The 25,595-nt window shown below is 34.2% G+C and overlaps 1 long non-coding RNA gene across 1 annotated transcript in view; it reads left to right on the top strand.

The window, feature by feature from the left end:
• Positions 1 to 18,459, top strand: part of LOC109376302 (uncharacterized) — a 60,190-nt gene extending 41,731 nt beyond the window's left edge. The window contains exon 2 of the long non-coding RNA XR_002122715.1: positions 18,318 to 18,459. This is a non-coding gene — a long non-coding RNA (uncharacterized LOC109376302). The remainder of the gene's footprint in view (positions 1 to 18,317) is intronic.
• Positions 18,460 to 25,595: the final 7,136 nt, after the last annotated feature.

Here is a 25,595-nt window from a genome sequence, read left to right on the forward strand (position 1 = left end):
ATATATATATATATATATATATATATATATATAAATATATATATATATATATAAAAGTTTTTTTGGTCCCTAGCCCTGTAAATGAAGGTGCTTAAATAGATACAATTCTGCCTGCTCCTGCTTAGATCAAGAACACAACCAATATTCAGGCACAGAAATCCCATACTTAGTTTCATCAAAGAAGTGAAATAATCGCCCACAAGTATTTTGCTAGATGTTGATATGCAGGTTTAAGTCATATGCTTTGAGGTTAATCTATTTCTTACATGAATATAGCAAACAGAATAGAGCAGTTTTTCACAAGTATAGGGATTATTCCACCAGCATGGGAGTCACCTAGATGCCTGTTTAAAATGCAGATTTGTGCATGTTATCTAAGAACCCTGGGATCAGAATCTCCTTGGTTGGGCCTGGGAACTTTTAGCAAGCCCTGCCTATCTTAAAGTTTCTCACCCACCCAAATCTGGTCATTGTGTCATAGTGTAAAGTCTGCTGGTCTGCTCCAGAGAAAGGGAGGACATTTGGTGGGAAAGTCCGTGAGGTGGAAATGGCCTAGAGCCGTGTCGATACAGATGGCTAGGACCCCTCATTGCGCCTGGAGCTTTGACTTTCATGAGATTCTGCCCGTGTCCTTCCAGCCTGGGGATCCTCTCAGTGAGAAACTCCTGCTGGTGCAGGTACTCTCCAATTCCGTGGAATAATTGTATAGCATTGTGACATTTGATTACTATAATCTCTGCAAAGAGAGTTGAATGGCTTAGCCACATTCTCCAGAGAACCAGAGTATATCTTTTAGAATGTGATTTCCATTTGAAATGATGCCACCAGATGGCCAGTGTTAGAGAAGTCCACGAACTTGCCCTAAGAGGCCAAAGGGTCCCCGCATTCTAAAATCTAGTTGTTTTTGATATTGAAGAACCGTGACCTTGTTATAACCACAATCCATATTTTTTCACTGTGTGAGTTCAAACAAACCCTGCAGTGTATTTATTCATTAAATATAAAATATTAACAGAGCTTTATTACATATTTATACACAAATAACAGAACCTCCTACTTTCTCCAATGAGAAGTCATGTCCCATTATCACTCAAATCATCCAGATAATATCTGAGATCCTACTTCTATTTAACTTAAGGTGTGACTGTGTTGTAGTCATGCATTCCTGCTTCTTTAACTACATTCTTACTTCTTTTAACGGGTTTATGCTTTGGTTAACACAGCATACGATGGTATGTAAACCAATTGGACAACCATGTTTGCAATGAGTATAATGCAACTTGTATTCTAAATCGAATGACATGTTGACATAATCTATATGTTTGGGGGGGGGCCAGTAAATGTCACTATCTAAAATAATAGATGTTTACTTAAAACTAATTTTCTATTTAATATTATTCACATATCTAATGAGCAATGTTGCTTGAAGGTGCTACCATTATGATTCACATGCATATATTTACAAGGAATAATATGTATGTCTAAGAAAACAAATCATTTAGATAAGCATAGAAAATATATTTATGGTACAATCATTGACCATATTTAATACTTCATGCCACATCTATGTTTTGGAAATGCTGATAAGGTTATCCGATAAGATGGACATTTAAAAAGGATATAGCCAGTGCTTGTTCCATAGTGAATTGATAATTAATTAGAATATCTTGATTTTTGGTCACCGTGAATAACAAGGATTCAAATCTCTTACCAGTGTGGTCGCATTGACCAAACCACTACACATCAGCCTAAGTCAGTGGTTGTTTTCATAACATTAAATTGAATTATTCATATAACCTGCTTAACATAAAACCTACAATAATTTAGTAACTCAGCAATTATTTGCTATTTTTATTATATTGTTTTACTCTGTAGGCCTTTACATATCTAGAAGAGCTTTTTCTATAGTTCTTTTGGAGCTAATGCGGCTTACATGAATGCAAAATATTAGGAAGAAAAAAATAATCACATTCCCTTGGAGCTTTTCTCATTTTATGTAGACCATCATTCATTTAAAAAATATGACTGTAAAGATAATAAGCAACTGTTTACATAGATCATAGATATTTAATTCACACGTTTTCCTAATCAGCCACATAGAGAGTGCTTACAATGATCAAGCTTGATTGAGCTTCTCTTAAATGACTATAATTTTCAGACATATGAACTTATTATGCACTTGATGAGGGATGAATTTATAGTTATGATGAAACATTTTTATACAGGTAATACTAAATGTATGGATATAGGAATATCTCTCCTTTCTAAGAATGAACTCATGTAGATGGTGAAAACATAAAAGAAAGTTTTTCAAAGACCAGACACAGATGATTTTTTCCTAAACTCTTTGTCAAGTGTTCAGGAATAGCAGAATACAATCATTTTACAAGACCTTCGGTTGCTTAAAATGGCAAAGTGATTTCAGAAAATGAAAAATGTTCAATATCTGTGTGGACTTTATCCCTTTAGGTTCCTAGAATTATATTGCTTCATATTTGTAATCTCACTGTGTTCTCTTTGTAAAATGTATTTATAGTGCTAGCATGTTGCCCCTTCTAAAGTATGCATTCTAAATATTGTGGTGAGTATATCTGAAAGGAATTGATGGTTTTGTTTGATCAATCTTTTCCTCTCTTCCCTTCATAGCAGATGTATTTCTGAGTTCTATCTTTTCAGCTATAAAATTTGGAAAATTGTGTTTTATTAGTTATTTAAACTTATCATTTGAATAAGATAGTTATATACAAATGGGTTATTTGATATATATTAAATTATTATTTGATTTGAATATAACAGTTTTTTTCTTTTTGTTTTCGTTTTATTTTGTTTTCAAAATGGAGCTAAGAGATGCCTTCTCTTATTAATACTGTCATGATACAGTTCAATGCCTATTTTGAAAGGTTTCATAATTACACAGCATTGTTTTAAGACTCTTCAATGGGACAGACTGTAAATAATGTTTTCTTGATTTTTTTATTATTATGTATTTGTTGATTACTGTGCTTCAATTAAGAATTTCATCCATAACATCTAGTGTACCTCTTTTTGTAAAGAATATGAAAACTTGCCAAGATTTATTTGGAAATATTACGTTTCAGCTGAATTCTCTGGGAGAATACAAATGATAATAAGTTACCATTACAACGTTCAAATTTTATACTTTGCATAAGGTGTAGTTTGAACAAAACAAGTAGTTAATTAAAAATGAAAACAGATAAAGTCATAAGCAATAGGGTATTAAAGATAAATTTAACTTGAAGATGACATACTGCCAAAATGTGACCAATCTCTTGTTTATAAAGTCATTTTCACAATGAGAAATAAAATGTAATTTATAAACATGTTTACTTAGAAGTAGGCACACTAAATAATCAAACACATTGTTAGATCAGGACAAATACCAGTAGCTTTATTCTGTTTTCTTAATGTAGATATCCTCCTTCTGCATATTTATAATATAAGGATGCTTATATGGAGCTATTTGATTAGAATCTTGAATAAATCTTGAAAACAACTGTATGTATTAGGAAATTTATTATGTAGATGTATTCTTATACATATGTCTAGAACTATTCTAGACATATTAGTAGAGATAATTAGCTAAGTACCATCAGAATTCAGCTCATCATACTGACTTTTGTACCTCATTTGTGAGAAATGACTTTGGATTATATAAATTCCAAGGTGTTTTTCAAATTTAAAATTTTAAGTTTTCTATGTTTAATGGGATTGGATTTACGTGTGTTATCATCAAGTTAAATTCAGCACATTAATAATTTGCTCTGTAGTTTTTGAAAATAAATAAACCTAGAGGGATATGCTTTAAAAATAAATTTATTTTAAAAGGGGCTGGCCAAGTGGCTCAGTTGGTTAAGAGCTTGCTCAAGAGTTTGAGCTCTGAGCAACAGTGGTTCGATGCCCAGCCCAAGCTGAGCAGCCGCTGAGCTGCCAACAGGTGGCAGGATGGCTCAGCTAAAACAACAAAAGAAAAAAAAATTATTTTAAAAGAACATTCTTAGTGTATCATTTGATTTCCAGGGTTGTAGATCCAATAAATTTATGATTTTCAAATGTTATGAATTGTCTACACCTAAGTGTTTCTGTTAGAATGTGAATTTAATAATAATATGTCACTTCCTGTTTAATGTTTATGAAAGACCCCATTCAGGTTGGTATTATTTTTTCTCTAGATTTTTCACAGTGAAGGCCCAGTTGTAGTCTTATCACATGTTTGTATGTGTGTGTATGCCTTAATATACATATATATGCATTATGCATTAACAATTTTTATTTTAAAAAGCTTATGAGTGCAAAAATATTGTCCACCTAATTTTTCATTAATCATGAAAATATTCAGTGAAAATTCTATTCATTTATCTAAGTAAATTAAAAAACAAATGGTTGCAAGATATGTATACTCATTAAATTACTTGCAAATGGTATTTTGTAAGAATTATTTATTTTTGAGTTCTTAAAACTCTAATATTTGTCTTTTCAGATATACCCAATAAATAGTTAATACCTGGCCCATTCTCACAAGTCTAATAACTACAGATAGATTACAGAATTTGCATGCTTCAGGTACACTTGGAAAAAAAAAAAAGAAAGTTAAATGGGGTAATTACACATTAGATTATACCCAAAAAGAATAAATGACGAATTGTGAAATACTACTAAGAAATTTATCAAGAAAAAGTTGTAGAGAAACCAAAGAAAAATAAAGTTAACAAGGAGAGTATTAAAAGCTACCATGGGAAAAGAATACACTGCCTACAAAGAAATGACACTTAGATTAACAGAAGATTTATCATCAAAGTATTAATAGTACATGCACAAGACATTTGAAAGTGTTGGAGAGGAAGTACTACTGACCTAGAATTACTGACCGTATTTCCCCATGTATAAGATGCACCCTTTTTTGAAAAATTTGGGGTCTAATGGGGTTTCTTATACGGTGGTTGTAGATTTTTTTACTTTCATTTCTAGCTTTTTCATGCTTGTTGTCTTTGCGCTCATTGTTTTGCACTTGTTACCAGCATATAATGGTAGGTTACATTTTGCCACCTTCTGCCCAGAAATGGCTCAGAAAAGATTTTTGTACAGTGCTGAATTCAAGTTAAAAGTGATCCAGTTTGCAAAAGTGAATGGTAATCGTGCTGCTGAACTTAAGTTTGGTCCTCCACCAACTGAGAAAACAATCTGAGACTGGCTACAGGAAAAAGAAACTCTACTGAAAACGCCACAGCAGAAGGAGGCCATGAGAGGCAATATATGAAGACAGTGATTCATCATCACGACACAGATGAGGACAAGCTAATGGTTGGGAGTTTTGACAGTGATGAGGAGTTGTATGAATTTTATGATGAATAAAACTTGAGTTCAATAACTTTATGTAATACATTTTTTTTTCAAATTTCGGGCCCCAAAATTAAGGTGCGTCTTATACATGGGGGTGTCTTATACATGGGGAAATACAGTACTTATTAGAAATGTGACTTAATATTAAAAGCAAGACAATATTTAATATAGAAAGAACAAGCAAATTTGCTTCTTATTGAGCCACATTGAAAAACAATAGAAAAGTTTACTTCAGTATGAAAGTATACCATTAAAAATACAGTGTACAAGAAAAATGGCAAATACAGAAGTTAACTTTTAACTTTAAATATAATAATAACTGATTGTTTCTCTTTTAAAGGTAACATTATTATCCTCATTAATTTAATGTAAGATCCTACGTTTTTAAAACGTTTAAAGCTTAAGATTTTTTTGTTTAGAATAAAGATATATTGAATATTGTAGACACTAGAAGCCCATCTTCAGCTCTAAATAAAGTGAGAAAAAAGAGAATGTATTCAAAATGCATCAATCCAATAGGAAGTGTAAAAAGAAACAAATCAAAGATATAGAATGGTTAAACTACAATGCACACACACATACCTAATTGTAGAAATATTAAATATATTATCAGCAATTTTAATGAATATAAAAGGTTATATTCACCTACTAAAGACAGATTTTCTTAATGGTTAAAAATAAGCTTCAGATGCTGCTTAGATAGTAAACATCTAATGCAAATTACACTGAAGGATTAAAAATAAATGCATATTAAATATGAATCAAGCAAGCTCTGATAAAGAACTTTATGTGTTCCTTCAAAATGGATATGGAAGAAAAAAGAATCAAGGATTTGCTTACTGATTATCAAAAATTGTTATCAAACTCTAATAATTACAATCTGTGGTATCTTCATAGGAATAGATGGAATAGATAGGTTAATGGAGTGAAATAGAGAATTTAAAAACATAACCACAGATACAAGGAAACACAACATTTAACCATGATGGGATTATAAATTAGATAAACTGTAGTTAAATAGAATCAAAGTAAAAAATAAAAGTACAAGTAAAGTAAAATCTTTTAAAATCAATTAAAAAACTAAAATGAACAACTTTAGATGAAAATATGAGAATATTTTTATGACGAGGTATTTTTCTTAGACATTACAGCTTTATCACAAACCATTAAAGTCAATGAATTGTATGCACCGCAATTAAAACCTGTATACATTATAATGACAATTAAAAGTCAAAATAGAAAATGTAATTAAAAATTTATTTTGAAAAAATAGGAATTTCAGAAGCCAAAGTTGAGGGGAAGCTGTGTTCCCTGAGCTATTATAGTTTCCATTCGTGCTTTATACACAATTCTGTCCCCTAAAGGTTGGCCTCAGCTATTTTTGTGATTACTATAGGATAATCCTGTGCTGAGTTCAGCTTATAGCTTACTTTTTCAAGGGAAGTAATGAAATAAAAGAAGCATGTAAGTGTGCTTGAGGGAAGTTTTGATAGATTTTCTAGCTAGTCCTCAGTATTTTTTTGGTTACTCTCTGGATGTTCAAGGATGCATTTTGTAATAGAGTCCCTTATTAAAAAATGTGAAAAGCATTTCTCTCAGCCTCCAGCTTCAAGGAATCATTGTGGCCATTTCTGGTTCTAATTCCATGAGAACAGAGGAAGGAAGATAAATTTTACTAGCAATCTTGAGCCCAACCAGTTCTGTTGGGAATTTATGTTCATTACCCAGAAAAGAAGAGAAATAGGGGAACCAAAGTTGCTAGAAAGAGAGGAAGAAAGAAAAAAGAATATATATAGGTATATATATCTATATATCTATATATAGATATATAGATATATATAGTCAGGGTTACTGTGAATTTTGCAAAATGACAAGGTCCTGAATAATAGGCCATCTGTGTGTTGGATAATGCTACACAATGTTTGTTACTTGCCCTCTGTCCAGGGAACATGTCTTCATGAGGTTACAAGTTAGCACAAATTCTATGTAAATTCCATATAGGATTTTCCCCCAAATTTAATTAGACAGAGTTATCCCAAAGTCCTCATATGTGAGATTCTCAGAGATCAAACTGGTTCCTCTACCTTGCCTTTATTTTCTTCTAGAAACATTTGTTTCAAAAGATGTAGAATCTAGAAAATGGTTATGGTATATTGCCTGGAGTCACATGTCTAGTCTACCTAAATGAGTGCATTTTGTGTTGATGGATTGTTACCAGAATGTGAAAGCACAGGGTATACTTGTGCCTGGAGCATGGGAAACACCAGATAAGTACATTTTAGTGTTATGTTAAAAAACATTATGTTACTACCTTTTGTTTTTCAGCTCTTTCCTCAGCTTTCTTTCTTTCCAAATCTGATAAAATTTGTTTAAAAAATAACGAAAAACAACCTTTCACCTGCAGTTTATTTTTCAAATTTGAAACACTGGTATAAAATAGAAATGCAAGTTCTCTTATGTCACTTGCTTAAAACTCACAACTCTTGCTGTGTTTTTGCTCATGACTTGTGTTTTGATCACTGGACACGAACTAGATGGAACAATTCCTTTTAATTCCTGTTAGGGATATTTTGGAAAGTTTCAACTACTCTTTTCTGTTTGGGTTCAAATCAGTAGGAATGTGCTCATCTTTAGTTTTAGCTGATCTGTACACCTGGTTTACTCGCCACTTTCCATATTTTGCATGAAACCATGGAGGGTTTGATTCTGAGAAACTTTGTGAAAACCCTCGTAGTGGAACTAGGTAACATTAACCTGTTTTTCCTCTTTTCACTGCACACCAGGGTGCCCTAGACCTCTTCTTTTGGAGAGGCATGAAGTCATTCTGGAAGATATCCTCAGTCCCAATGACTTCTACTACTAAACACAGACTCCATTCTTAGTCTCCCCACACTTTTCTGAATATGAATTAGAATACCTCTGAATGGTCAGTTTTCCTCATGGCACGTCAATTTTAAATACAGAAGAAATTAAGTTGTTCCCTGTGTGACACTTCATCGTTAAACCGTGATAGATTTTTTTTTCCTTGTACAACAAATATAGTCTCAGATTTAAAGAACATAGGCTGCTAGAAACATTAGTATGGGATAGGTTGAATTTAAAATCTGTCTGACATTGACAAAACTGCAATTTTTTTTTAATAGCAAATAAAATCTGTAACATAGTGCCTTTGAAATTTTAGGCAGAGTCAATTCTAAGAGCTGCATTCTTCTTTAATTTACATTTTAAGTACTCATCATGATAGATGGCAATGAATTCAGAAAACAGAACCTATAATTATTTTCTCTTCTCTTAAACGAGGACAATATCTTCTAGATCATACAATATATTATTATTCTTGAACTTTTAAAGCATCATTTTTCATATTATATCAGGCAAACTTATTGCAGGTTAGATACAAAGTAGGGTGATAGGTTTTTCATACCAACCACATATAAAATTGCTAATTTTTAGCCAACTTTTTGCAGCATTCAATAAGTTACATCTATAGTATTTGGAAGAAAAATAAATAAAAAAGCCTAAAATCAATGTGACTTGTTAGTTTTACTTTGCATAATACTTTTAGTTGGTTCCTGCTTTGCAAACAATTACGTTTTTGTAACTTTCAGTTTATATTACCATGGTATACAGATGTTCTTTAATTTTTTCTTGATAAAATTTTTGAAAATAAAAATATGAAGAATAAATGAACTTTATCATCCTGAGTAAATTTTTTTATGAATTTAATATACGAAACCTGAGGTAGGTATATCAGCTTTCAAAAATCAGGTGCATGAAAGAAAGTGCAAAAAGATACTGCAAAAGGATGGATAGAGAAATGAAGTTAAGTCATGAGAATATTGTACTATTGAAGCTAAAGAGAGAAAAGTTTAAGTAAATGGGTCATTTCTGTGAGAGCAGTTTCGATAGATTAGTCGGTAGAAGCTAGGTTACCGTGGTTGAGAACTATAATTCGTTGTCAACAAAAATCAGTTTATAAACGCAGCCACAAGTAAAATGTGTATCTTTTGACTTTTAAACTATTGTTATTTCTACTATAGCATGCTATTGTGCAACATTAAAATACCTTTGGTTGAATAGTAATAATATTTTCAGTTTATCAACAAAAAGGAAAAGTACCCATTTTGATGTTAGGCTTCGGTGAAAATAAGCTCAAACCCAGAAATTTAACATATGAAATCAATTGCATCCAAGAATATTGAAGTTGCTTTTTTCTTTTTTTTCCCACTTGGTCAGACATAATCCAGGTGGACATATAATAGAGAAAAGCTCAATGCAGCTTACTGAGATATATCCCATCATCTTGGCCATATTAAAACATTTTGCTTCATGTTGCAGACCACAGCTTTCGTGAAGTTGGGAGATTGATGGTCCATTATGTGTACGTAACAACATATATAACCCAGAATATTAATACCAAATTTATTTTAAAATAACTCAGGTTATTCATTGTGAAGAAGAAACTAACAACTGATCTCATAAACTGTATACAAATAATTGAATAAAGTTTAGTGTTTTAATATTGTCTCTTGAAGGTCATCATAAAAATGGACATATAGGTTTAATTTAATATCAGGCTATACATAATATACATTTTGACTATTGAATCATGAATATATTATAAAGTAAAATCTGGGGACCTCTTTTGGAAGATTTAATATGAGTCATTGTATGCTGTGTTATTTTTTTCTGCCTAAGTTTGAGGCACTAGCATATACAATTTGAAGTCCAGCCTATTATATGGCTTTAAACTTTAAGGAAATCCCTCAGTGAAGTCAGCTAGACTCACAGTTTCATTGTTTCATAATTGGCAAAGTGCTTAAAATATATATATATATATATATATATATATAACTAATAAATATATCTATAAATGTGTATATGGTTATATAACTATACATATAAATTATATATATATACACACATCATTTACATATGTTTATACAAATATATATAAAACTTCTGTATAACTGTAGTCACAGAAACACAATGGTAACCATCTATATATAACTTTAACATAACCATGTATAACTAATTTCCCAGTGAAGCCCATCATGATAGAAACAAATGTATAAAGAAAATATTTTCCAAAAGTTCTGCCTAAAAACATGATTCTATAAAGGTGGTGACACTGATGTCCTTTCAATGGATGTTTGGAAACTCCAGTGAGTAGTAAATACAAAGTTGTTGGGGCTCTCAGAGGCATAGCTTTTAAACAATGTGTTAAGACACTAAAGCATTTCTACATGTGTGTCCTTTCTTTCCATCGTGAATGGATTTTAGTCAGGACTGTGGTTGTGTTTCAAAAAATGCTATTCTCAGAATTAGTAGCTGTATTCTAGACCCACATCTACTTTCATCATAGGCACACCTTGTATTGTCACTAGATCTCAGTTTCCTCACCTATAAATAGAAAGGGTCACACTAGGTCTCTAATATGTATTTCAGTTCTGTTAATTACATTCTATATTGTACTTTATATTTTATTTAGAAAATATTTTTAGTGCACTAGAGTAGTTAGTATAACTGCAGCACAAATAGTTGTGTAAAGCAAAGATGGTTTTGGAAAACAGATATATAGCATCTAAAATACATTTCATAATGTGGATTTTCATTTGTTTAAAACAGAATATGTACATTTTCAAAAAAATAAATAAAATTCAGCACGAATAGCTTCTCCCAATGCAAGTTCAAATTATACATTTTATACTGCAATCCCCCTAAAATGGCATTGAATATATTTTATCTACATTGAGCTTATTTCAGTTTCAGATTAAGCTGGCTGTTGAAAAGTATAATTGATTAGACTCTGGACAGTTCTGTTCATCCAAATTAACAACTCAGACGTCATTGAAATTAAAGTCTTTCCTTGGAAAGAGTGAAAATAATTTAATGATCATAATTCTCGTTATTTAACACTTTTAATTCTATGATCATCCTAGATGTTGAGAAAAAAGTGTACTGCACATGTTGCAATCTTTCAACATAGAGGATTGCATTGAAAAGTTTTGGACACTTTCACGATATAAACCGGTGAGGCGTATAAGTAAGAAGTGAAGGAACCTCCATGTTTGCTAATGGTTCCATATAGACTTGAAAGACTCTTACCCATGCAGTCTGCACATACAAGTCACATTGTTATTGCTCTCTCATTATCACTGCATTTGTTTATCCTGTGTCTTCACTTGCTTTGATCTAAAGCAAATATAAGTAAAAGATACTCTCTTGCAATAGTATACAACATGGAAAAATTGTAGCTGTCCCCCCCCCCACCCCACTCCCACCCCCTTGTACAGGCATCATTATCTGTGTCTTAAAAGTAGAATTATATAACAGAACAATGGGCTTGTTTACGAGGCGGTCTTGAGATTAGATACCAGTTGTGACAATAACCAGCTTTCTAAACTTGGGCACTTTACCTTGATATGTTTCTCTTTCTTCATGTATATATTAGTTCAGTGTAAAGAATGATACCTATCGGAAAATACGTTTGGATCATTAAAAACCACAAGCTACCATCCCAGTATGTCTAGTAGGAGATATGTGACCTTTTTTCCTTTGCTCCCTTATGGTTGTGCAACATAAAGGCAGTGACTCTTAGTTTTTATTTTGTTTTAATTTATTTGGTTTTGTTCTAAAATTAGAATGAGAATTTGAAGATAGTGCATTGATTGAGAGAATCCATCGGTTGGAATTAGGAGAATCTATTGCTGGATGGAGAGAATCCTCATCCTTAATGGGGGGAACCCACTGTCCATAACATAACTGGATTCTTTGGGGAATCGTTTTTCTAACTAAGAGAACTATTACATTAGAACTCATCCACAGTGTTCAGTGGGTGTGACGTTAGAGTGAGTCAGAAGATGAAAACAGTTGCTACACCTGACTTGCCTGATGGATTTAAGAGAAGTCTCTCTGGTACTTCCAATTTTGGTTGATCTAAGGGATGAAAAGGTTGTCTGTCCTTGACAAGGAAGGCTTTTCCTAAGGAACTTCCTATCGAAAGCCTAGTTTGATCCAGGTGTAAAAGAAAAGCTTTTGTGATCATTTCAACTTAATGTCTCGTTTGATTTCACTCAGTTTTAATGTTTTAGTGATTTTTTTTTCAATTACGTGTATAATATTAAGAATCCCTTCATATATACTTACTATTTCAAATGAATTACTTATCACTATTAATTTACTCATTTATTTATCCCCCCCCAAAAAAAAATTTTTTTTGAGCTCATGCTATGATGCCAGGCACTGTTCTATTTTACACAAGTGATTAACAGAGCCCTATCTTTAGGACTTTAGAAATGGAATTGGCACTCTGGTTAGATACAGAGAATAAGTAAACACACCAGTGAAAAATATAGCAGGCCACATGATGGTAAGAGCTGTGGCTTCCAGTCATTCCATTCCAATGAGAATTTCTGTCTATCATTTTTCCAAAATTACCAGTTCACGATTTTTATTTTCTCTACCTCTTAGAAGCATGTAATCTTCTATTTCACCTAAACCTGCCACAGGATTTACTCTTCTCCTCTCCATGGATTAGAGGACATATAAATGTTAAGAACCCCAAACAGGTATCTTTTGTCCATACCTTTTTGCTGAACGGGTTTCCTATATCCCAATATCTATTAAATATCTCCAGCTGGACTACCAATGGGCATCTTAAAAAACAAATTGTACTTTTTGCCCTCAAACCTGTTCTTCCCTCTATCCTCTGCAGATCAATAAGTCTACACAGAAAGAGTAAGCTGGTACAGGTGTTAGACCATATAGGGTCATGAATCCTTTTTTGAGATGAGGCCCACATAAGGCAATTATTTTTGCTTACGTTATACAGCATGACACAGATACTATAGAAGTTAGTTTCCTTGTCTCATAGAATTATAGGCTACAAAACAAAACAAAGCAAAAAAACAAAACAAAAACAAAGGCACTAGTGATAATTTAGGCCACCTCTCTGTTACAGAACAGAGCAAAGAGAGGTCTGTGAAAGTGAAGAACTCGCCAGATGGCGACAGAACCAGTTTAGTGTAGAACTTCCTTTTGTATATATGTAAGGATGGTAACATTTCTTCAGTCAATAGCCACAGTGCAAGGTAAAAAGTCACATAAAGGGGATATGGAAAAATTGCAGCACTGAGCAGCAGAGTGTGTGTGAGATTGACAGGGAAGCTTTTATTAGTACAAAGGAAGTAACTGAAGCTATTTCCTGAAAAGCCTGTAGCCGTTTTCCAGGACACAGTGAGAGCTAGTTGAGGGTACTCCAGATGAAATCCTTAGGGCACTTGACTTCTCTGCAACACTTGATAATGTTGATAATGTTGGGGATTTGCTTCACCTTGACATTCTTTTCATTCACAGGCACAATACCACAGCTTCCTTCCCCATGGCAAACGCTACATTTTGTTGCTAAGGCAATACTTTAACACTCTTAGTTTGTTTTCCCAAGTGATTACAAGTGAGATTCTAGAGAATGTGTAAACAAATCAAAATCCCTCAAATTTGAATCTACTAAATAACAAAATTACTCTAAACCCTACCACCATAAACTGCATGCCATCTGGTAAAAATAAATAGTTTAATTCAGAGAAAAATATTATTTTTCAAATAAGAGAAACCTCTGTGCGTCCTCTTTATGGCTTTTAAGTCTCACTTGATTAAATCAAATGTAAGGCAGATACTTTTTAGATTCACACGTTTTGTTTTCTTAAAGTTTATAATGAGGTTGTTTTTTGATGCGTCCATATAAATGTTGGGGTTCCAAGGAAAAGCCATAGGATCATTATTGCACCATCTGTTCTGGCTGATTTGTTTTAGTCACATGCTTGTCACTGTTTTTACTGAGCTGTCAACAAACTGCCAATTAATTATGAAAACCTAACTGGTTGTCAGAGGTTACTGTGCTGAGAAAGTAAGCTCACCAGCCAGTCTATCATGGGATTTATTGCTGCTGATGTACAAACACTTTCCATCTACCTTCTGTAGATGAGTGAACTTTTAAAGACATCATAATGACATCTTTGCATCCTTAGCTGAAGAAAACTAAGAAGACGAGAATTAGTTCCTCATCAAGAAGAGCCATCTTTTTGTGTAGGTTTCCATTTGATAACTACATAATTGGATTTAATTATTTTTCTTAGTGCTATTTCAGTGGAGACACTGTTACAAAGTAGCCATCCACATAAGATAAACACAGAAACTAGTCTTTGCCCTTTATCCTGCCTACCATTACAGTACTGAGCTCAAATGCCTATCTGTAATAGAAATCAGAATTCTCCTAAAAAACAAAACCAGTTATCTGACTTTTAATATTAGTGCTGTTTCATTTTATCTGTGATGCCAAGTAAATCACTCCCGGTATATGATAGCTTTTGCTGAGAAAAAGCAGTTGCAATATATTTTTATTTTTGTGCAACTTATTAAGAAATATTAGACTTGAAAATCATGAAGACTATTAATGAAGAAATGAATCATGGTTAATAAAATAAGTTGATTAAGAGAGCATACAAATAGGTTGCATATAAGTTGCTGAAGATTTACACACTGACTTATTTTTAATAACTTTTAGGGAAATTTCTTGAAGCAGATATTCCTAGCCTGTTGTGTTTTGCAGAGAAAACATTTCAATAGATAGTTGATCTAATTGTCAACGTGTGGAAGTTTACTCACCCAAGATTTATGAGATTTTTGGTCATTTATTAAAAAATGAATTGTTCATTTGTTCTATGTTTTGTAGTAGATGGTAGATGAAATAAATATTTGTAGCCATGTATAGATGATATAGATGATATAGATGATATAGATATAGATATAGATATAAATATAGATATAGATATAGATTTATAGACATAGATATAGATGTATTTGGCTACAAATATATATGCATGTGTGTATGTGTGTGTGTAAAGAGGAAGAGGGGAAGGAGAGAAGGAGGGAAAAAGAGGGGACAGAGAATGAGAAATTCTGATGTGCGCTCTTTTAGGAAATTGATGACCTCACCTTTACCCAGAGTGGTGATGGAACAGAGTGGTCACGGCCCTTGTCTTCTCCTGGTTGACAACAGAAGGAGCGTATTATTCAGAGCCCTGAGAAAATATCCCTTCACCTGAGTTGGTCCAGTGTGCTTTATTCTTAGGCTCTATCTTGGATTTAAAATATTCCATCAGTTGTTTTATAAACATGTATTTACCTCCAGGGAAGGATTAGACTATACATCAAAATGACAGCAGAGGGATGGATCACAAATGAAAATGTTTAGTTTTCTCAGGTTAGTTTTGAGATGTTTTACAGCAGTAGTGGAAGTAGGGATTCCATTCAACGTTGTCAGAATACAAGAAAACACAATTTTTCTTTTACCCTTGAATGTGGAATGACATTCATTTATGCATTCATTTATTGAGTGTCTAGTAGGTGCCAGGTGATTTGCTAGGCCCACATGATATAATGCTGGAAAAACAAAACAAAACAAAAAAACACCCAGTCCCTGCATTCATGAAGTTTGAAGGAGAAGATGGATATATAATCTAGTGAAGAAAGGCAACATTATTCAAGGAATCATGTTAATGTTGTGTAATTTTATACTGATGCTCTGAAACGAAGAGAAACTGATCTATGAACTGGAGCAACTACAAACTGTACCTCAGGGTCAGTTTTATGGGGAAGGAAGGTTTCTTGATGAATATGTTTGATATGTGAAGGCCTTTGGGTGATAAATGGGAAAGAAAAGGGCGCATTTCAAATAGAGGAAATAGCATAAAAAATAGAGTAGAAATTAACAAAATAAGTTCAAAGAACTGAATGAAGATTAATATGGCTGAAAAGCAGTTATTTAGAGGAGAACAAAGGCACGCAGGGCCTAGATTCTGTGGGAGCTTGCAGGCTATGCCAGTATTTATTTTTTAAATCTTAAAGGTGAATGAGTATATCTTAAAGTTACTAACAAGGGCAGTAACATCATGATGTTCAGCTTTGACATGATCACTCAGGCTGTTATCTGGAGACTTGATTGAAGGTATATGTGCGTTAATGTATAAGTCTAGTATGGGTGTGATTGGGGCAGTTTAGGGGAAAAAATGGTACTGATAGCTTGAGCTAGTAGACTTGGAGAGAAAGTGATGTTTGGAATATATATATAAATATATATATTTGTATATATATATATAAATATATATGTATTTAAGATTTATTGGGGAATTGGGGGAGGGGAACAGCATTGGGGAATCGGGGAAGGGGAACAGACAAGTTGTTGTCCTTTTGTTCTTCAGTCTAGTTGTGGAGGATGTCGCTTCACTGGCCCATGTTGCTATTGTGATCATTGTCTTCACGGGTGAGGCAGTCTCTCGCCGGCCACTGGATGGCCACTCAGCCTGGCTGCCAGCCACTCATGGTAGCTCACACCAGCTGCCAGCCAGCCCCACTGCAGCCTACTCCATCACCAGGGACTCACGGCAGCCCAGCTCCAGGTCGAAATGTTGTTCACCATCTTAGCTATAGAGGGCACAGCGTCACTGGCCCTCATGTGGGATCCGAACCGGGGCCCTGCTGCTCAGAGCTGGTGCTCCCAAGCCAACTCAACCAATGCACCATTCGGCTGGCCCTGGGAGATATACTTTGAATGTAGAAATAACAGAACTTACTGATGGGTTTAGTATGAAAGTTAAGAGAAAGATTTCAAGGATGTCTCCATTGTTTCTATTTGAGTAAATGGATGAATGAAAATCTGGGAAAGCATGATTTTGTAGGGGTATGTATACCATGAGGAGATGCTTTTCAAACATGAAGGTGGAGCTGTTAAGTAGGCTGGCTTGCTATTCCAGTCTGGAGATAGGATGAGAAGCAATACATATATTTAAAATCATAGACTATGTTGAAAAAATTTAGGCTGAATTAATGGAGTAGGGTGAGTGGCTAGCAGTGAGAGCTGATAAAATATAGTATTTAGTAGCAAAGTAATGGAGTAGGATTAACTCCCAAAAGAACTGAGCAGTTTTCACATATTTTATAGAAACAGAAGAGAGGAGTGTCACAGATACCAAGTAAAGTGTTTCTTGAAAACATAATTATTACTTTGATGCAGTGATGGAAATAGAAACATGATTGAGGTAGACTAGGGTTCAAAAATGGACAGAATAAAAAAAATAGCTATTTAATAGCAGGGTTAATCAACTGGTTAAGTTTCTCAAGAAGTCAAATGTACTGATTGGCTTAGGAGGAGAAAGAGCCCCTCTATTATCACAGTAGAGATGCATTGGTGAAATGAAATATAATTGAACTCAAGGGTTTGTTTGGAAAAAGGCTGAGCATTTATGTGATAATAAATTTATGCCATTTTACAATTTTTCTGGTATACCCAAAAATGTAGAACAGAGTCATAGGGATTTTATTTTAAAGCACTTATGAAGCAATTTTCTAGGAGATGCCCTTTTAGATTGACACTATTGGGACAATGCATTCATAACTCAATATAACCCATCTGCATAGTTTCTGCTGCACCTCAGTTTATTAAATACCTTCCATAGAAGACTTTCTTATTAATGCCTCAACAGTCTTTACCATGAATTATAATAACTATAGTTTTAGGAAGCATTATTCATCAAATGTACTCAAAGAAGGATTCTAGGTTTATAAATATGTTGATAATTGCATTCTGTATGGATGCTTAGAAAATTAGCCACGGTTTAATATTTTCTCTCAATCTGCTGTTATTAATTTTCTCATCAATACATTTTTATTGGCCCTTATATTTCTACTTACTTAATGTTGTGTAAGGCAGTATGAGTGAGAAAAACAAACAGTATTTTTTATGCTCAAGAGGATCATAATTTATATTTGGAGATGCTTACCTGTTATGGATTGTTTTGATTAGGTCTGTGGAGATTTTTTTTGTGCTGTTTAATACTTCTTGATACATATATTTAATACGTAATGCCTTTTCTGATTACTTGCAATGCTAATTTTCACAGGTGAAAGCAATAAGGATGTTTAAGTGCTGGTCAGCTGTTTTGGTACTTGGATTCATTTTTCTGGAGTCAGAAGGAAGGCCAACCAAAGAAGGAGGATATGGCCTTAAGTCCTACCAGCCTCTAATAAGGTTGCGACACAAGGTACAGTCACCATTCTGAATTTGCTTAGCATGCCTATCAATTAGAAACTGAACTATAATATTACTTGTCTGGCTTACTATTTGCTCATGAGCTGTTATTTCAGAATATGCTTTCAGAATATAATTTCCACATTGTGAAAAATGCACATTTTAACACAAAATGGCATTAACTTGGGAAATTTTTAATTTGGAGAATTAAATACTTCTTGGCAAAGTATAAAGATGGCTTATTTAAAATGTGTTGTTAATGTTGAGAAGTTATAGTAATGGATTTATAAAAATAAGTAAATATGTTAAGACCGAATCAACCAGATAGTTTCTATTATTTCCATATTAGTTTTAAGTTTAGAGCTCCTTAAACTAAAACAAAAGTGCTGTTTTCTTAAGTTTGTCATAAAGATAAACAAAAAGGATGTTTATACTATGTGGAAGTATATAGGTTGGCAAAGAATTAAAGAAATCATTAGACATTTTCATTTCATCAAAAATCATAACTTTGGATTGTCTAATGTTGGGAAAATACTTAACTTCTTTATGTTAAATATTTTCAAGTATAAAATAAATTGACATTTAGGTTTACTGTAAACTGTATAGATTACATGCTTAAAGTAAATTATGCTAGTGCTTTTATTTGAATAACAGATCATGATACTGCAAATAACGTACTCAAGTAAATCTTTATTAAATCAAATAAAAGTTTATAATACACTGTGGTTTTCATAGAAAGTAGAAAAAAGACAAAAATAACATGCTAGTTATGGGAGAAAATAATACTGTTTTTTAGAAATGTCTTATACTACTTGTCTTAAAATAACACTTTTGAAATAAACAATTATAAGTATATTAATTTTCTCCCTTACATTCAATACATGCCATTGGTATATCAATTGTATATATCATTGCTGAAATTCCTTCCTAAAATTATAATATTTTGTTAAAATAGCTAACCTATACTGGGACTTTTACGTGCCAGACATCAGGCTAAGATCTTAAGTGTTTATTTTATCTTCAGAATAATCTTATGAAGATGTACCTATTTTCATGTTATAAATGAGAAATATTAAGGGGATTTTGAATGCATGCATTTATTAAATATATTAATTGGCTAGGGATAACACACAGGGTAGGTTTGATAGCCAGAATAAAGAAAGTAGGTAAAATGTAAAATTATACTTCAATGTCAAATATCATTGTAGAGGCTCAATCACATATAAATGTAAGTAAGATATTACATTTTCTAGTCTGGGTAAAGACAACTGAAGAATTAGCCTTGTTCTGCTATCTTTTGATTATCAGTCCTATCCCCTACCTCATGGACTAATCATCAGTTTTATCTCAGCCCAAAGATTAGAAATAATAATTCCTTTGTGAATGCTCTCAAAACATGTTACTAATACAACATATTGGCTCACACTGCTACACACCCAGTGAACATTTATTCTGTGCTGTGTGTCTGCCCTAAGTTACACACCTTGATGCCAAAAACCACACCTATTTAATCCTTTCATTCCTGTGTCATGAACATGGTAGATACTATTTAATTGCTTCCCTGCAAGTCTTTACCTCTAAATAGTTAGAAATAAAACATGATTGCTGGTATTTAAAAGCACAGAGGCAGAGAAACTCTTGGTGATACCTAACTTTCAAGTAACTTGGGACAGAGAGGTGAAATTAAGCTGCAAAAGGCATTTTGTGAGTGTGTGTATGTGTGTGTGCATGCATGTGAGTGTGTGGATTTGGCAAGAGTAAAGAAGCACCCTGAACGGGCCGGCCGAGTGGCTCAGTTGGTTAAGAGCTCGCTCAAGAGTTTGAGCTCTGAGCAACAGTGGTTCGATGCCAGCCCGAGCTGAGCAGCCGCTAAGCTACCAATAGGTAGCAGGATGGCTCAGCTAAAAAAAAAAAAAAAAAAAAAAAAAAGAAGCACCCTGAGCTGTGTAATTCCCTGCAAAAACCCACCAGATAATTTTCACTCCTATGCAACCCTCACTTGACCACAGGTAACTATCTTTTCTTCTTCAAGAGTTTGAAGACTATTCTCATTATAGTCTTTGTTTTTGTATGTGTCAGTCATTATTTGGATTCCAGAAATACCTGGTCATCCTTTTTCCACTAATTCTCATTCCAATTAGGTCATATACTACTTTATGGGTGAGGCTTTCCCACACTATAATTAAAAATGGAACAGCCATACACATTCCCTATCTCCCCCCACCCTTTTTTAACAAAAATAATTACTTATTTTTCAACTATAGTTGACATACATAAGACTTCTTCTTAAAGAAGTCTCTTTAACATTTCTTTTACTACTGATTTTGTGGTGATGCACTCCTTTAGTGTTTCTCTCGTCTGGAAAGCCCTGTCTGTTCTTTGATTCTAAACGATAGCTTTGCTGGGTAGAGTAATTTTGGTTGTAGGTCCTTGCTTTTCATGACCTTGAATATTTCATGCCAGTCCCTTCTGGCCTGCAGTTTCTGTTGAGAAATCTGCTGATGGACTTATGGGAGCTCCCTTGTAGATAACTGTTTTTCTCTTGCTGCTCTTAAGATTCTCCCTTTGTCTTTAACCTTTGGCATTTTAATTATGATGTGTCTTGGTGTAGGCCTCTTTGGGTTCATCTTGTTTGGGACTCTGAACTTTCTGGGCTTGTATGTCTATTTCCTTTACCAGGTTATGGAAGTTTTCTGTCATTATTTCTTCAAATAGGTTTTCAATTCCTTGCTCTCTCTCTGTTCTCCTTCTGGTAACCCTACGTTGCAAGTGTTAGTATGCTTGACGCTGCCCCAAAAGTCCGTTAAACTGTCCTCTTTTTTTTGGATTCTTTTTTCTTTTTGCTGTTTTGATTGAGTGTGTTCTGCTACCTTATCTTCCAAATCACTAATTCCATCCTCTGCTTCATTTAATTTACTGTTGCTTCTCTCTGGTGTATTCTTTCTTTCAGTTATTGTATTCTTCATTTCTGACTGATTCTCTTACGTTTGTTATCTCCATTTTTACATTTCTTTTCTCTTTGTTGAAATTCTCACTGAAATCATTGAGCATCCTTATAACTAGTGTTTTGAACTCTGTATCTGGTAGATTGCTTGTCTCCATTTTGTTTAGTTATTTTTCTAGTGTTTTGTTTTGTTCCTTTATTTTGGGCATGTTTATTTGTCTCCATTTTTGGCTGTCTACTGTGTTTTTTTCTAAGTATAGGTAGAGCTGGCATGTCTCCTGGTCTTAGTAGAGTGGCTTTATATAGTAGGTGTCCTGTGGGGCCCAGTGGAGCAGCCTCCCTAATCACCTGAGCTGGGTGCTTCAGGTGTATCCCTTGTGTGCATTGTGTGTGCCCTCCTATTGTAGTTGAGCTTTGGTTGTTGTTTACACATCAGTGGGAAGGACTGACCCTCAGGTTGATTGGTTGTGAGAACTGGCATTGAGTACCATGGAAGAGCTGTTGTGCAGGATTTGCTTTGGGGTTCTGAGATCTGCCTGGTCTTCTCTTTGGGTTTGTCTTTTGTATATGTGGTTAGATGGTGCTCTGGTGTGGTCTGAAACTGGCCACCAGGTGTACTGGTTTGGGGGCCTCTTGGGAGGGGCTCTATTGCTGACCAAGATCAGCTTTTGCCTGTGCCCTGCCCGGGGCCACTTGGTATGAACTACAAAGTTATCTGTAGATGTTTTCCACTTGAGCTGGGCTTAGAAGTGCCTGGAAGAGGTTCAGCTATGACCTGAGGTCTCCTGCCACTAGTGCTGGACTTGGAGCTGCCTAGCAAGAGGTATGGGGCATGCTGAGGCCAGATGCTGCTTGTTTGGGGTGTTTGAAACTTTGAGAGATTTTAGAAAAGTCTGCAGCATAAGCCAAGACAAGCCATTTGTATGGAAAAACACCTGGAAGTGGCTTGGGTGAGCCCACAAGTTGGGTGGAGCAGGGACTCAGGGAATCACCAGGGCAGGGCAAATGAATGGTATTAGCCAGGCTGATGGAGACCCAGATATCGTAGCCATCTAAGTCTGCACTGTAGCTAGGGGGAGGACTCAACAAAGAAAAAGTGGCCTCTGCTAGCCCTTCTGTCTGGGAGGAAGCTGCCCCTCCTGAAGTCAGACAATTCAGTTATTCCCCATCTGTCTCTGGCACCTTTTGAGCTGCTGCCCTAGCATTGGAGCTTAGAGCAAGCAAGTTTATCAGCAAGTAAATCCATGCACAGGCTCTTTAAGAGGAGTGACTAGGACTTCAGATGCCTTCTGCCTCACTGAGCCACAATCTCCACTGATTTTCACAGCCAGAATTTTGGGGAACTTCTCTTCCTGGCACTGGAACCTTACGTTGTTGAACATAGTGTGGGCCTCGAACTCTTAACTTCTTCGGGGGACCTCTGCAGCCAAGATAGTCCTCCAAATTTTTAACTGCCACATATGAGTGTGGGACCAGTCCATTCCACGTCTCCACCCCTCCTGCCATTCTCAACGTGGCTCCTTCTGTATGACCATAGTTGTAGCCTTTGGTTCAGCTAGACTTTAGATGGTTCTCAGTGATGGTTACTCCATAGTTCAGTTGTAATTTTGATGTGGTTGTGAAGGGAGGAGATCATAGTGTTTACCTACCCAGCCATCTTGAGCGGAACACCCCTCTCTCCCCCTTTTTAATTTATTTTCATCTGTAGAACTCACCATTCCTTAAGCTATGTATTTTGTTTATTTATTAGTTTATTGGATGTTTACTAAAAACATGATGTAAACTACTTTTTTTTAGCAGTTATTCTTTGTTTAATCCTCAATTATTTGACATTTGAAGGAGAATATCTCCACAGTATGTGCTTAATGCATAATAATTAATATCTATTTTTTAATTTTTATTAAGTTTATTGGGGTGACATTGGTTAGTAAAATTACATAGGTTTGAAGTGTACATTTCTATTATAAGTTACTATTAATCTTGCTGTACTCCAGCACCAACAGTGTTTGGCACATGGTAAACACTGGGCAAATATATTTGGAAATAATGACTCTATCTGCTGACTAGAATAAGGCAAAAATCAAGGCTGATATGTATTTTTGTATTATAGAGTTAATTATATATATATATATATATATATATAATTGTATTATATAATTATAATAAACTGATATATAATTATATTACATAATGACAATTGTTAATTAGGTATAATTTTCTCTCCTATCATTTTATCAGAGTAAAATAAACAGTAATGGTGAAAATAATTTTATATGAATTAATTTAACAGCATTACATAAATTATTTTCTCTTATTTATCTTTTAAACTATATAGTTTTATTTAAACTGCAAAAAATATCAATGTCTGTATGTCTATAAGACTGAGGCAACGTATAGGAAATTTTCAATTTGTATTAGGTTTCACTAATATTAAATATTAATTATTAACTAGAAAACTACAAAATAAATAGTCAATATAATCAATCTTGAAATCTGGTTAGTCATTTTCCATATTTTTACCCATAGAACAATTAACACTTTGAATCTGAACAAATGTGTATAAATACATACATATATATATATATATATATATATATATATTATTTTTACCAAATATTTGTGTGCCAACTGTGTAATGAATCCCCTTTGGGGAGCAAAAAATAAAATGTGAAACTTACTGTTGAGACAGACTTATCATAGATCTAAATATAAACATATATGTACATATTTATAAGGTTTGCAAATATACGTACACACAAATGTGATTGAAAGTATGTTTCTGTCTCAAGATGAACATGAATAGCATATAAATTCATCATGCTAAATACAGATATTTTAATTATAGTATGCAGTATGTGTCTGAGGGCGCTGAGCATATATTTCATACAACGTGTTTATCTAAGAAGCATTTATGGAATATCAAATGTAGAAAATCGTTACCACACTAGAATTGTAAATACAGTTACCAAATTGAAATCCCCAAAGTGGTTCTCCTATCTATTATTATTGTAAAATAAACAGCATATATTTACTGTTTATTTAAAAATAGCAATATATTGTGCAGGGTGCTTCCATGTGCATTAATGGTTGTAACTTAATCCTACAATGATCCTGGGATGCTGGCAACATTATTTCTGTTTATCCAAATGATATTGTTAAAAACCCAGAGAGATAAAGTAACTTTCCCAAGGACAAAAGATGGAACAGATACAATCGAAAAGATCACTGAGAGGCAGATAAAAGCAAAGGTAGGCCAGAGATGGGGATAAAGGACCAGAAAAAAACTAAAGATGATGACGAAGATAAAACAGCATTACACTGACCACAAGGAGAAACACCTAAGGCTCTTTCTGATTGTTCCTTGGGCCCCTCCATAAGCACAGCCACAGTCGTCTCATATTCATTTCACGGCTGGACTTAAATGAATGTCTTGTGAAGATTGCGGTAGCTCTGGCTTAAGTCAACTTCTCAGTGACCAGGTGGCAATAGTTACCATTCTAACTGCTAGTCTCTAGCTAGGCATCTGGGCGTTGAACATAGCGCTGTAACTACTCATTGCCATGTGCATGGATGATCAAGTCCTCTGAAGTGTCCTACATTTTGAGCCATCCGTAGAATTAGTGGAGAACTTCAGTGTCACCTGGCAGTTAGTGTATGCTCATTGCTCTGTTAGGTTTGTTCTGTACATGAGGTCATTTAATTATATGAGTATCCCCATGGAGTAAGTGGTTTTATTGCTGTTTTATAGATCAGAAAACTAGGGTTCACAAATGTTTAGTACTTGTTTAATATCACACCCTGCAAAAGTAAGAAAGCAGGATTGAGGATTTAAGAAACAGAATACAAAACTGAATACAAGTGACACAACAAGTGCTTTTTGTAGTAATTTGACCTGCATGCCACATATTTTCTACTCTTACCTCATTCTGTTCTCATGACAATGAGGGAGAATTCTATGGCTTGGCCCTTTGTGGTTAGAGGGACTGCGTGTCTAGTTCTGCCCAATGAGTTGCAAGAAGTGTCACGGAATAAGTCTGGGCTGAACATTTGATTGCAATTGTAAAATCTCCCTGAACTCTCTTTTGCCTCTAGCATGACAAACTGCATCTGTTCCAGGTAGTGGCTGCTTAATCATCCCAAGTATCTAAATAAGTAAGATGAATAAAACACCCAGGCAATTAGTGACTGTCATAAAATGTGAAAGGA

Source organism: Hipposideros armiger, unplaced genomic scaffold, assembly GCF_001890085.2.
Source record: "Hipposideros armiger isolate ML-2016 unplaced genomic scaffold, ASM189008v1 scaffold_1095, whole genome shotgun sequence".
NCBI lineage: Eukaryota > Metazoa > Chordata > Mammalia > Chiroptera > Hipposideridae > Hipposideros > Hipposideros armiger.